Here is a 12,468-nt window from a genome sequence, read left to right as displayed (position 1 = left end):
AACCTGTAGGACACCCCACCTCACCTACCAACCTGCTGGACACCACACCTCACCTACCAACCTGTAGGACACCCCACCTCACCTACCAACCTGCTGGACACCCCACTTCACCTACCAACCTGCTGGACACCACACCTCACCTACCAACCTGCTGGACACCCCACCTAACCTACCAACCTGTAGGACACCCCACCACACCTACCAACCTGTAGGACACCCCACCTCACCTACCAACCTGTAGGACACCCCAAATCACCTACCAACCTGCTGGACACCACACCTCACCTACCAACCTGTAGGACACCCCACCTCACTTACCAACCTGTAGGACACCACACCTCACCTACCAACCTGCTGGACACCACACCTCACCTACCAACCTGTAGGACACCCCACCTCACCTACCAACCTGCTGGACACCCCACTTCACCTACCAACCTGTAGAACACCCCACCTCACCTACCAACCTGTAGGACACCCCACCTCACCTACCAACCTGTAGGACACCCCACCACACCATCTAACCTGCTGGACACCCCACCTCACCTACCAACCTGTAGGACACCCCACCACACCTACCAACCTGTAGGACACCCCACCTCACCTACCAACCTGTAGGACACCCCACCTCACCTACCAACCTGCTGGACACCCCACCTCACCTACCAACCTGTAGGACACCCCACCTCACCTACCAACCTGCTGGACACCCCACCTCACCTACCAACCTGTAGGACACCCCACCACACCTACCAACCTGTAGGACACCCCACCATACCTACCAACCTGTAGGACACCCCACCTCACCTTCTAACCTGCTGGCCACCCCACCACACCTACCAACCTGCTGGACACCCCACCTCACCTACCAACCTGTAGGACACCCCACCTCACCTACCAACCTGCTGGCCACCCCACCACACCTACGAATCTGCTGGACACCCCACCTCACCTACCAACCTGCTGGACACCCCACCTCACCTACCAACCTGTAGGACACCCCACCTCACCTACCAACCTGCTGGACACCCCACCTCACCTACCAACCTGTAGGACACCCCACCTCACCTACCAACCTGCTGGACACCCCACCTCACCTACCAACCTGTAGGACACCCCACCACACCTTCTATTGTAAAGTGGCTGTTCCACTGATGTCAGAAGGTGAATTCACCAATTTGTAAGTCGCTCTGGATAAGAGCGTCTGCTAAATGACTTAAATGTAAATGTAAATGTAACCTGCTGGACACCCCACCTACCAATCTGCTGGACACTCCACCTCACCTACCAACCTACTGGCCACCCCACCCCACCTACGAATCTGCTGCCCCACCCCACCTACCAACCTGCTGGCCACTCCACCCCACCTCACCTACCAACCTGCTGGCCACCCCACCTCACCTACCAACCTGCTGGCCACTCCACCCCACCTACCAACCTGCTGGCCACTCCACCCCACCTCACCTACCAACCTGCTGGCCACTCCACCCCACCTACCAACCTGCTGGCCACCCCATCTCACCTTCCAACCTGCTGGCCACCCCACCACACCTTCTAACTTGCTGGCCACCCCACCCCACCCCATCTACCAACCTGCTGGCCACTCCACCCCCCTCACCAACCAACCTGCTGGCCACCACACCTCACCTACCAACCTGCTGGCCACCCCACCCCACCTACCAACCTGCTGGCCACTCCATTCCACCCCACCCCATCCCACCCCACCTACCAACCTGCTGGCCACTCCACCCCACCTCACCTAGGCTGGTCTGATGAACTAGGCTGGTCTGATGAATTAGACTGATCTGATGAATTAGACTGATCTGATGAACTAGGCAGAAATGATGATGAGTTTCAGTAGTTAGCTACACCGCTACGTGGTAAAACAGTAGTGTGTAGTTTCAGTAGTTAGCTACACCGCTACATGGTAAAACAGTAGTGTGTAGTTCCAGTAGTTAGCTACATGGTAAAACAGTAGTGTGTAGTTCCAGTAGTTAGCTACACCGCTACATGGTAAAACAGTAGTGTGTAGTTCCAGTAGTTAGCTACATGGTAAAACAGTAGTGTGTAGTTCCAGTAGCTAGCTACACTGCTACATGGTAAAACAGTAGTGTGTAGTTCCAGTAGTTAGCTACATGGTTAAAACAGTAGTGTGTAGCTCCAGTAGTTAGCTACACCGCTACATGGTAAAACAGTAGTGTGTAGTTCCAGTAGTTAGCTACACCGCTACATGGTAAAACAGTAGTGTGTAGTTCCAGTAGTTAGCTAGACCGCTACATGGTAAAACAGTAGTGTTTAGTTCCAGTAGTTAGCTACACCGCTACATGGTTAAACAGTAGTGTGTAGTTCCAGTAGTTAGCTACATGGTAAAACAGTAGTGTGTAGTTCCAGTAGTTAGCTACACCGCTACATGATAAAACAGTAGTGTGTAGTTCCAGTAGTTAGCTACACCGCTACATGGTAAAACAGTAGTGTGTAGTTCCAGTAGTTAGCTACACCGCTACATGGTAAAACAGTAGTGTGTAGTTACAGTAGTTAGCTACATGGTAAAACAGTAGTGTGTAGTTCCAGTAGTTAACCTCTTGAAACTCCCCATCCCGGATCCGGGATTGTGACTAAGCCTCAGGCTCATTAGCATAACGCAACGTTAACGATTTCTGAAAATCGCAAATAAAATTAAAATAATGCGTTTGCTCTCAAGCTTAGCCTTTTCTTAACAACACTGTCATCTCAGATTTTCAAAATATGCTTTTGAACCATAGAAATTGACTAATTTGTGTAAGAGTATGCAAAGCTAGCATAGCATTTTGTGTAGCATGTAGCACGCAACATTTTCACAAAGCCAGATAACCAAATAAATAAAATCATTTACCTTTGAAGAGCTTCTGATGTTTTCAATGAGGAGACTCCCAGCCACATACCAAATGCGCAGTGTTTCCTGAAAGCGTCTGTGTGTAGGAGAAATCGTTCCGTTTTCTACATTGCGCCTGGCTACCGAAACGAACCGAAAATGCAGTCACCTACAACGTGAAACTTTTTCCGGATTAACTACATAATATCGACCGAAACATGGCAAACGTTGTTTGGAATCAATCCTCAAGGTGTTTTTTCACATATCTCTTCATTGACATGCAGTTCGTGGAAGCTTGCTTCTCTCTCTGTGCCCCATGGAAAAATACTGGCAGGTGACTTTTTGCGCACCAATTTCGGCGCAGGACACCGGGCGGACACGTGGTAAATGTGGTCTCTTATGGTCAATCTTCCAACGATCTGCCTACAAATACGTCACAATGCTGCAGACACCTTGGGGAAACGACAGAAAGGGCAGACTCATTCCTCTTGCGTTCACAGCCATATAAGGAGATCATGAAAGACAGAGCCTCAAAAATCCTTGTCATTTCCTGGATGCCAAGTCATCTTGGTTTTGCCTGAAGCTCACGTTAAAGGGCACGCACAGAGAAGATATTTGTATTTCTGGACACGTCAGAGTGTTTTCTTTCGAACAGTAGCAATTATATGCATAGTCGAGCATCTTTTTGTGACAAAATATCTTGTTTAAAACGGGAACGTTTTTCTTCCAAAAATGAAATAGCGCCACCATAAGTGTAAGAGGTTAACTACATGGTAAAACAGTAGTGTGTTGTTCCAGTAGTTAGCTACACCGCTACATGGTAAAACAGTAGTGTGTAGTTCCAGTAGTTAGCTACATGGTAAAACAGTAGTGTGTAGTTCCAGTAGTTAGCTACACCGCTACATGGTAAAACAGTAGTGTGGAGTTCCAGTAGTTAGCTACATGGTAAAACAGTAGTGTGTAGTTTCAGTAGTTAGCTACACCGCTACATGGTAAAACAGTAGTGTGTAGTTCCAGTAGTTAGCTACACCGCTACATGGTAAAACAGTAGTGTGGAGTTCCAGTAGTTAGCTACATGGTAAAACAGTAGTGTGTAGTTCCAGTAGTTAGCTACATGGTTAAAACAGTAGTGTGTAGCTCCAGTAGTTAGCTACACCGCTACATGGTAAAACAGTAGTGTGTAGTTCCAGTAGTTAGCTACACCGCTACATGGTAAAACAGTAGTGTGTAGTTCCAGTAGTTAGCTACACCGCTACATGGTAAAACAGTAGTGTTTAGTTCCAGTAGTTAGCTACACCGCTACATGGTTAAACAGTAGTGTGTAGTTCCAGTAGTTAGCTACATGGTAAAACAGTAGTGTGTAGTTCCAGTAGTTAGCTACACCGCTACATGATAAAACAGTAGTGTGTAGTTCCAGTAGTTAGCTACACCGCTACATGGTAAAACAGTAGTGTGTAGTTCCAGTAGTTAGCTACACCGCTACATGGTAAAACAGTAGTGTGTAGTTACAGTAGTTAGCTACATGGTAAAACAGTAGTGTGTAGTTCCAGTAGTTAACTACATGGTAAAACAGTAGTGTGTTGTTCCAGTAGTTAGCTACACCGCTACATGGTAAAACAGTAGTGTGTAGTTCCAGTAGTTAGCTACATGGTAAAACAGTAGTGTGTAGTTCCAGTAGTTAGCTACACCGCTACATGGTAAAACAGTAGTGTGGAGTTCCAGTAGTTAGCTACATGGTAAAACAGTAGTGTGTAGTTTCAGTAGTTAGCTACACCGCTACATGGTAAAACAGTAGTGTGTAGTTCCAGTAGTTAGCTACACCGCTACATGGTAAAACAGTAGTGTGGAGTTCCAGTAGTTAGCTACATGGTAAAACAGTAGTGTGTAGTTCCAGTAGTTAGCTACATCGCTACATGGTAAAACAGTAGTGTGTAGTTCCAGTAGTTAGCTACACCGCTACATGGTAAAACAGTAGTGTGTAGTTCCAGTAGTTAGCTACACCGCTACATGTAAAACAGTAGTGTGTAGTTCCAGTAGTTAGCTACACCGCTACATGGTAAAACAGTAGTGTGTAGCTCCAGTAGTTAGCTACACCGCTACATGTTAAAACAGTAGTGTGTAGTTCCAGCAGTTAGCTACATGGTAAAACAGTAGTGTGTAGTTCCAGTAGTTAGCTACACCGCTACATGGTAAAACAGTAGTGTGGAGTTCCAGTAGTTAGCTACATGGTAAAACAGTAGTGTGTAGTTTCAGTAGTTAGCTACACCGCTACATGGTAAAACAGTAGTGTGTAGTTCCAGTAGTTAGCTACACCGCTACATGGTAAAACAGTAGTGTGTAGTTCCAGTAGTTAGCTACACCGCTACCTGGTAAAACAGTAGTGTGTAGCTCCAGTAGTTAGCTACACCGCTACCTGGTAAAACAGTAATTAACTACTGAAAACACTACCAAGATTTTTATTTAGTTCAACTACCACCAAGTTACTGCAAAATGTAATTAAATGACTTGTTGCAGTAAATCCAGTTCACTGTCGCCCAACACTGATCCGACAACAGAAGAGAGTACCAACATGTGTAATGTTCTGGTAACTTCTCTAACCTGTCAGTACCACATCATGGTGTAATGCCCTGGTAACTTCTCTAACCTGTCGGTACCACATCATGGTGTAATGCCCTGGTAACTTCTCTAACCTGTCGGTACCACATCATGGTGTAATGCCCTGGTAACTTCTCTAACCTGTCGGTACCACATCATGGTGTAATGCCCTGGTAACTTCTCTAACCTGTCGGTACCACATCATGGTGTAATGCCCTGGTAACTTCTCTAACCTGTCGGTACCACATCATGGTGTAATGCCCTGGTAACTTCTCTAACCTGTCGGTACCACATCATGGTGTAATGCCCTGGTAACTTCTCTAACCTGTCGGTACCACATCATGGTGTAATGCCCTGGTAACTTCTCTAACCTGTCGGTACCACATCATGGTGTAATGCCCTGGTAACTTCTCTAACCTGTCGGTACCACATCATGGTGTAATGCCCTGGTAACTTCTCTAACCTGTCGGTACCACATCATGGTGTAATGCCCTGGTAACTTCTCTAACCTGTCGGTACCACATCATGGTGTAATGCCCTGGTAACTTCTCTAACCTGTCGGTACCACATCATGGTGTAATGCCCTGGTAATTTCTCTAACCTGTCGGTACCACATCATGGTGTAATGCCCTGGTAACTTCTCTAACCTGTCGGTACCACATCATGGTGTAATGCCCTGGTAACGTCTCTAACCTGTCGGTACCACATCATGGTGTAATGCCCTGGTAACTTCTCTAACCTGTCGGTACCACATCATGGTGTAATGCCCTGGTAACTTCTCTAACCTGTCAGTACCACATCATGGTGTAATGCCCTGGTAACTTCTCTAACCTGTCGGTACCACATCATGGTGTAGCTGGGCATGCTGAACCCTGGACCCAGGGAACACTGCAGGGTGACTGGACTGGAGGTGGTGGTGTTACCAGGAACGGTGAGAAGCTGTCTGGGCTGAAGCACTATGGGGCCTGCTGCTCCACACTGACCTGTTGAGAAGAGAGGAGAGGAGGGCAGAGGGAGAGGATCAGGGGACAGGAGAGGAAGAGAGGAGAAGAGAGGAGGAAGAAGAGAGACAAGCCATCAAAATGTGTCTATTAATAGTTGGTACAACTCTAATTACTCCAAGAATCCCAGCTACAAAGCTAACCTCAGACACTCACTTGGGGACAGGAGAAACAGCCAACTCAGGAGGACTATAGGATGCGTCATGTCACTCATCATCTCTGTGAATGACATTCATCATCATTGTACACAGAGTACGGCTCTCACTGAGCCCTTCCCCCAGTGTCACTGAGGCCCCTCCCCCAGGGTCACTGATGCCCCTCCCCAGAGTCACTGAAGCCCCCCCCCCCCAGGGTCACTGAGGCCTCTCCCCCAGGGTCACTGATGCCCCTCCCCAGGGTCACTGAAGCCCCTCCCCAAAGGTCGCTGAAGCCCCTCCCCCTGGGTCACTGAAACCCCTCCCTAGGGTCAATGAAGCCCATCCCCCTGAGTCACTGAAGCCCCTCCCCCAAGGTCGCTGAATCTCCTCCCTCAAGGTCACTAATTGTGTCAGCATGCTTCAGTTCGGCTGGCCCCTAGTGTGCTCGCATACTCTGTGAAGACCTTCACTTGAAAAAATGAGAAAAAAGTGACAAATAGTACTGTTTGTCCATCCTGATACGCCGTAGCCAGTATACACTTCCTCAAAATAGTAATCGAAGTCTACTCAATATATCTGTCATTTATTTTGACATTTTTACAGAGGAGATTTTAGTCTCACCAATTTTACATTTAATTAAGATGTGTGCGGACCTTACCACAAACTTTCTAAAGTTAAACCACCAGATGGTCATATAAGACAGTTTGAAAAGCCGGAACGGCAGCCCGCGTTGGACTTCCTGAGCGCGTGTGTGTGTGTCAGGTTTTTGGTGAGAGGCTGACGGAAAGCCACATCACTGTGCGACTGGCGGCGCAGAAGTACACAGCAGAGTCTGCTAATGTTAGTTTGGAGATGACGAGAGTTCCCTTCAGGTTTCCCTCTCTCTTCTGCCTGAACCTCTTCTCAAACAAACCCTCGTAGTTAGGCTCAGTGGTGCCGTAACTGTACCCGATCAGAGTCATACTGGCCTGTCTCTGTCGGTACCACAACATCACCAACAGGTTACTGTCATCATGGCTACAGTGGATCTCCGCCTCGCGCCCGTCCTTCACTGTCAGGGACGGAGACTGACGAAAAGCAACACACTTTACATGACCTGTTGAAAAGCCAGTTTAGAGAGTGATTATGAATTAAGAATTCATCAAAGCTGGCAATCAGATAGTTGGATGATACAGAATTCACCAAAAAAGCATGTTAATTAAGATATATACAGTAAGATACAGTTAGCTATTATATTCATTTATATTTAGATTGAGGAAACCTCACATGGAAATAAGATGAAGAACAAGCCGAGACAACATGTTGTCGGAGACATCTTTCTACACTGCACTGAAAGTACCAGCTGCCTTCTACAGCAGGGTAGAGAGAGAGAGATGAATTCATCCCCACATCCTCTTGAAAACTGTTATAATGTCTGGGCTGTGCCTCCCCCTGTCGGATAGACATCCTGCCAGGCTGTTCCTCCCCCTGTCAGAAAAACATCTTGCTAGGCTGTTCCTCCCCCTGTCAGAGAGACATCCTGCCAGGCTGTTCCTCCCCCTGTCAGAGAGACATCCTGCCAGGCTGTTCCTCCCCCTGTCAGAGAGACATCCTGCCAGGCTGTTCCTCCCCCTGTCGGATAGACATCCTGCCAGGCTGTTCCTCCCCTGTCGGATAGACATCCTGCCAGGCTGTTCCTCCCCCTGTCGGATAGACATCCTGCCAGGCTGTTCCACCCCCTGTCGGATAGACATCCTGCCAGGCTGTTCCTCCCCCTGTCAGATAGACATCCTGCCAGGCTGTGCCTCCCCCTGTCAGATAGACATCCTGCCAGGACATCCTGCCAGGCTGTTCCTCCCCCTGTCAGAGAGACATCCTGCCAGGCTGTTCCTCCCCCTGTCAGAGAGACATCCTGCCAGGCTGTTCCTCCCCCTGTCGGATAGACATCTTGCCAGGCTGTTCCACCCTCTGTCATATAGACATCTTGCTAGGCTGTTCCTCCCCCTGTCAGATAGACATCCTGCCAGGCTGTTCCTCCCCCTGTCAGATAGACATCCTGCCAGGCTGTTCCTCCCCCTGTCAGAGAGACATCCTGCCAGGCTGTTCCTCCCCTGTCAGAGAGACATCCTGCCAGGCTGTTCCTCCCCCTGTCAGATAGACATCCTGCCAGGCTGTTCCTCCCCCTGTCAGAGAGACATCCTGCCAGGCTGTTCCTCCCCATGTCAGAAAAACATCTTGCTAGGCTGTGCCTCCCCCTGTCGGATAGACATCCTGCCAGGCTGTTCCTCCCCCTGTCAGATAGACATCCTGCCAGGCTGTTCCTCCCCCTGTCAGATAGACATCCTGCCAGGCTGTTCCTCCCCCTGTCAGATAAACATCTTGCTAGGCTGTTCCTCCCCCTGTCAGAAAAACATCTTGCTAGGCTGTTCCTCCCCCTGTCAGATAGACATCTTGCTAGGCTGTTCCTCCCCCTGTCAGATAAACATCTTGCTGGGCTGTTCCTCCCCCTGTCGGATAAACATCTTGCTGGGCTGTTCCTCCCCCTGTCGGATAAACATCTTGCTGGGCTGTTCCTCCCCCTGTCGGATAAACATCTTGCTAGGCTGTTCCTCCCCCTGTCAGATAGACATCTTGCTGGGCTGTTCCTCCCCCTGTCGGATAGACATCTTGCTAGGCTGTTCCACCCCCTGTCAGATAGACATCTTGCTGGGCTGTTCCTCCCCCTGTCGGATAAACATCTTGCTGGGCTGTTCCTCCCTCTGTCAGATAGACATCTTGCTGGGCTGTTCCTCCCCCTGTCGGATAGACATCCTGCCAGGCTGTTCCTCCCCCTGTCAGATAGACATCCTGCCAGGCTGTTCCTCCCCCTGTCAGATAGACATCTTGCCAGGCTGTTCCTCCCCCTGTCGGATAGACATCCTGCCAGGCTGTTCCTCCCCCTGTCAGATAGACATCCTGCCAGGCTGTTCCTCCCCCTGTCAGATAGACATCCTGCCTACAGTATCTTCACCGAGAGGGCCAGGTCAGTCAGGTGCCAGATAGTGCCTCCTTGGCAGCCTCCCAAGTTGAAGTACACCTGTTTCACTGGTTGATTGGCAGCAAACAGATACACTGCCTGATCCCTGTACTGTCAGAGACCACTGCCTTACTGAGATCCTACTGCACTCCTGGCTCTCTGGGCTCCACACCTTGAATACAGACTTAAACTCTGTCTCATAGCTCACTAATCCGCTGGGAACTCTGTCTCATAGCTCAGTGATTCAGCTGGGAACTCTGTCTCATAGCTCAATGATTCAGCTGGGAACTCTGTCTCATAGCTCAGTGATCCAGCTGGGAACTCTGTCTCATAGCTCAGTGATCCAGCTGGGAACTCTGTCTCATAGCTCAGTGATTCAGCTGGGAACTCTGTCTCATAGCTCAGTGATCCCACTGGGAACTCTGTCTCATAGCTCAGTGATTCAGCTGGGAACTCATAACCTGGCTAGTAGTTTATTTTTTAAAATTGTTTTATTCTTCAATCTCTGTCAAGTTGGTTGTTGATCATTGCTAGACAGCCATTTTCAAGTCTTGTCCTGGATTTTCAAGCAGGTTTAAGTCAAAACTGTAACTAGGCCACTCAGGAACATTCAATGTCGTCTTGGTAAGCAACTCCAGTGGAGATTTGGCCTTGTGTTTTAGGCTATTGTCCTGCTGAAAGGTGAATTTGTCTCCCACTGTCTTTTCTAAAGCAAACCGAACCAGGTTTTCCTTTAGGATTTTACCTGTGCTTAGCTCTATTCCATTTATTTTTATCCTAAAAAACTCCCTCGTCTTTGCCGATGACAAGCATACCCATAACATGATGCAGCCACCACCATGCTTGAAAATATGAAGAGTGGTACTCAGTGATGTGTTGTGATGGATTTTGCCCCAAAGATAACTAATTAATTTCTTTGCCACATTTGTTGCAGTGTTACTTTAGTGCCTTATTGCAAACAGGATGCATGTTTTGGGATATTTTTTTCTGTACAGGCTTCCTTCTTTTCACTCTGTCATTGAGGTTAGTATTGTGGAGTAACTACAATGTTGTGAATCCATCCTCTGTTTTCTCCTATCACAGCCTTTAAACTCTGTAACTGTTTTAAAGTCATCATTGGCCTCATGTTGAAATCCCTGAGCGGTGTCCTTCCTCTCTGGCAACTGAGTTAGAAAGGACACCAGTATCTTTGTAGTGACTGGGTGTATTGTTACACCATTCAAAGTGTAATTGAAAACGACACCATGCTCAAAGGGATGTTCAATGTCTGCATTTTTATTTTTACCCATCTACCAATAGGTGCCCTTCTTTGCGAGACATTGGAAAACCTCCCTGGTCTTTGTGGGACCTTAGAGATAATTGTATGTGTGGAGTACAGAGAGTACAGAGAGGAGGTAGTCATTCAAACATCACGTTAAACATGATTTTTACACACAGAGTGAATCCATGCAACTTATTATGTGACTTGTTCAGCACATTTTTACTCCTGAACTTATTTAGGCATAACAAAGGGGTTGAATACTTCTTGACTCCTTTGCATTTTTAATGAGTTTGTATTTTTTTTTAAACATACATAAAGTTTTAGAACACTACTAATTCAAGGATTTTTCTTTATTTTGACTATTTTCTACATTGCATAATAATAGTGAAGACATCAAAACTATGAATTAACACATATGGAATCATGTAGTAATCAAAAAACTGTTGAACAAATCAAGATTTATTTATATTTGAGATTAATTAACCTTGATGACAGCTTTGCACACTCTTGGCATTCTCTGAACCAGCATTCACCTGGAATGCTGTTCCAACAGTTTTGATTGACTTCCCACATATTCTGAGCACTTGTTGACTGCTTTTCCTTCACTCTGCGGTCCGACTCATCCCAAACCATCTCAATTTGGTTGAGGTCGGGGGAATGTGGAGGCCATGTCATCTGACGCAGCTCTCCATCACTCTCCTTCTTGGTCAAATAGCCCTTCCACAGCCTGGAGGTGTGTTGGATCATTGTCCTGTTGGAAAACAAATGATAGTTCCACTAAGCCCAAACCAGATGGGAAGGCGTATCGCTGCAGAAGGCTGTGGTAGCCATGCTGGTTAAGTGTGCCTTGAATTCTAAATAAATCACAAACAGTTTCACCAGCAAACACCCCCACACCAAAACACCTCCTCCTCCATGCTTCACGTTGGAAACCACACATGCGGAGATCATCAGTTCACCTGCATCTCACAAAGACACAGCGGTAGTAACCAAAATTCTCCAATTTGGACTCCAGACCAAAGGACAAATTTCCACCAGTCTAATGTCCATTGCTCCTGTTTCTCGGCCCAAGTAAGTCTCGTATTCTTATTGGTGTCATTTAGTAGTGTTTTCTTTACAGCAATTCGACCATGAAGGCCTGATTCTCCTCTGAACAGTTGATGTTGAGATGTGTCTGTTACTTGAACTCTGAAGCATTTATTTGGGCTGCAATTTCTGAGGCTGGTAACTCTAATGAAGTTATCCTCTGCAGCAGAGGTAACTCTGGGTTTTCCTTTCCAGTGGCGGTCCTCATGAGAGCCAGTTTCATCATAGCACTTGATGGTTTATGCGTTTGCACTTGAAGAAACTTTTGAAGTTCTTGAAATTTTCCAGATTGACTGACCTTCATGTCTTAAAGTAATGATGGACTGTCATTTCTCTTTGCTCATTTGAGCTTTTCTTGCCATAATATTACATGTTTTAATTTTTAATTTAACCTTTATTTAACTAGGCATGTATCAGTCTAAATAAGAACAAATTCTTATTTACCGTTTTGCCAAATAGGGCTATCTTCGGTTTATCCCCCCTACCTTGTCACAACACAACTGATTGGCTCAAACGCATTAAGGAAAAAATTATTTTTAGAA

At 47.2% G+C, this 12,468-nt stretch overlaps 1 pseudogene; it reads right to left on the bottom strand.

The window, feature by feature from the left end:
• LOC135525500 (M1-specific T cell receptor beta chain-like) overlaps positions 1–6,657 on the bottom strand; it is a 39,244-nt pseudogene extending 32,587 nt beyond the window's left edge.
• Between the last annotated feature and the right edge of the window lie 5,811 nt (positions 6,658–12,468).

The sequence above is a fragment of the Oncorhynchus masou genome, chromosome 32 (assembly GCF_036934945.1).
Source record: "Oncorhynchus masou masou isolate Uvic2021 chromosome 32, UVic_Omas_1.1, whole genome shotgun sequence".
In the NCBI taxonomy this organism is placed as follows: Eukaryota; Metazoa; Chordata; class Actinopteri; order Salmoniformes; family Salmonidae; genus Oncorhynchus; species Oncorhynchus masou.
The sequence above is the reverse complement of the archived record's forward strand: the minus strand, read 5'-3'. Positions and strand labels throughout refer to the sequence as shown.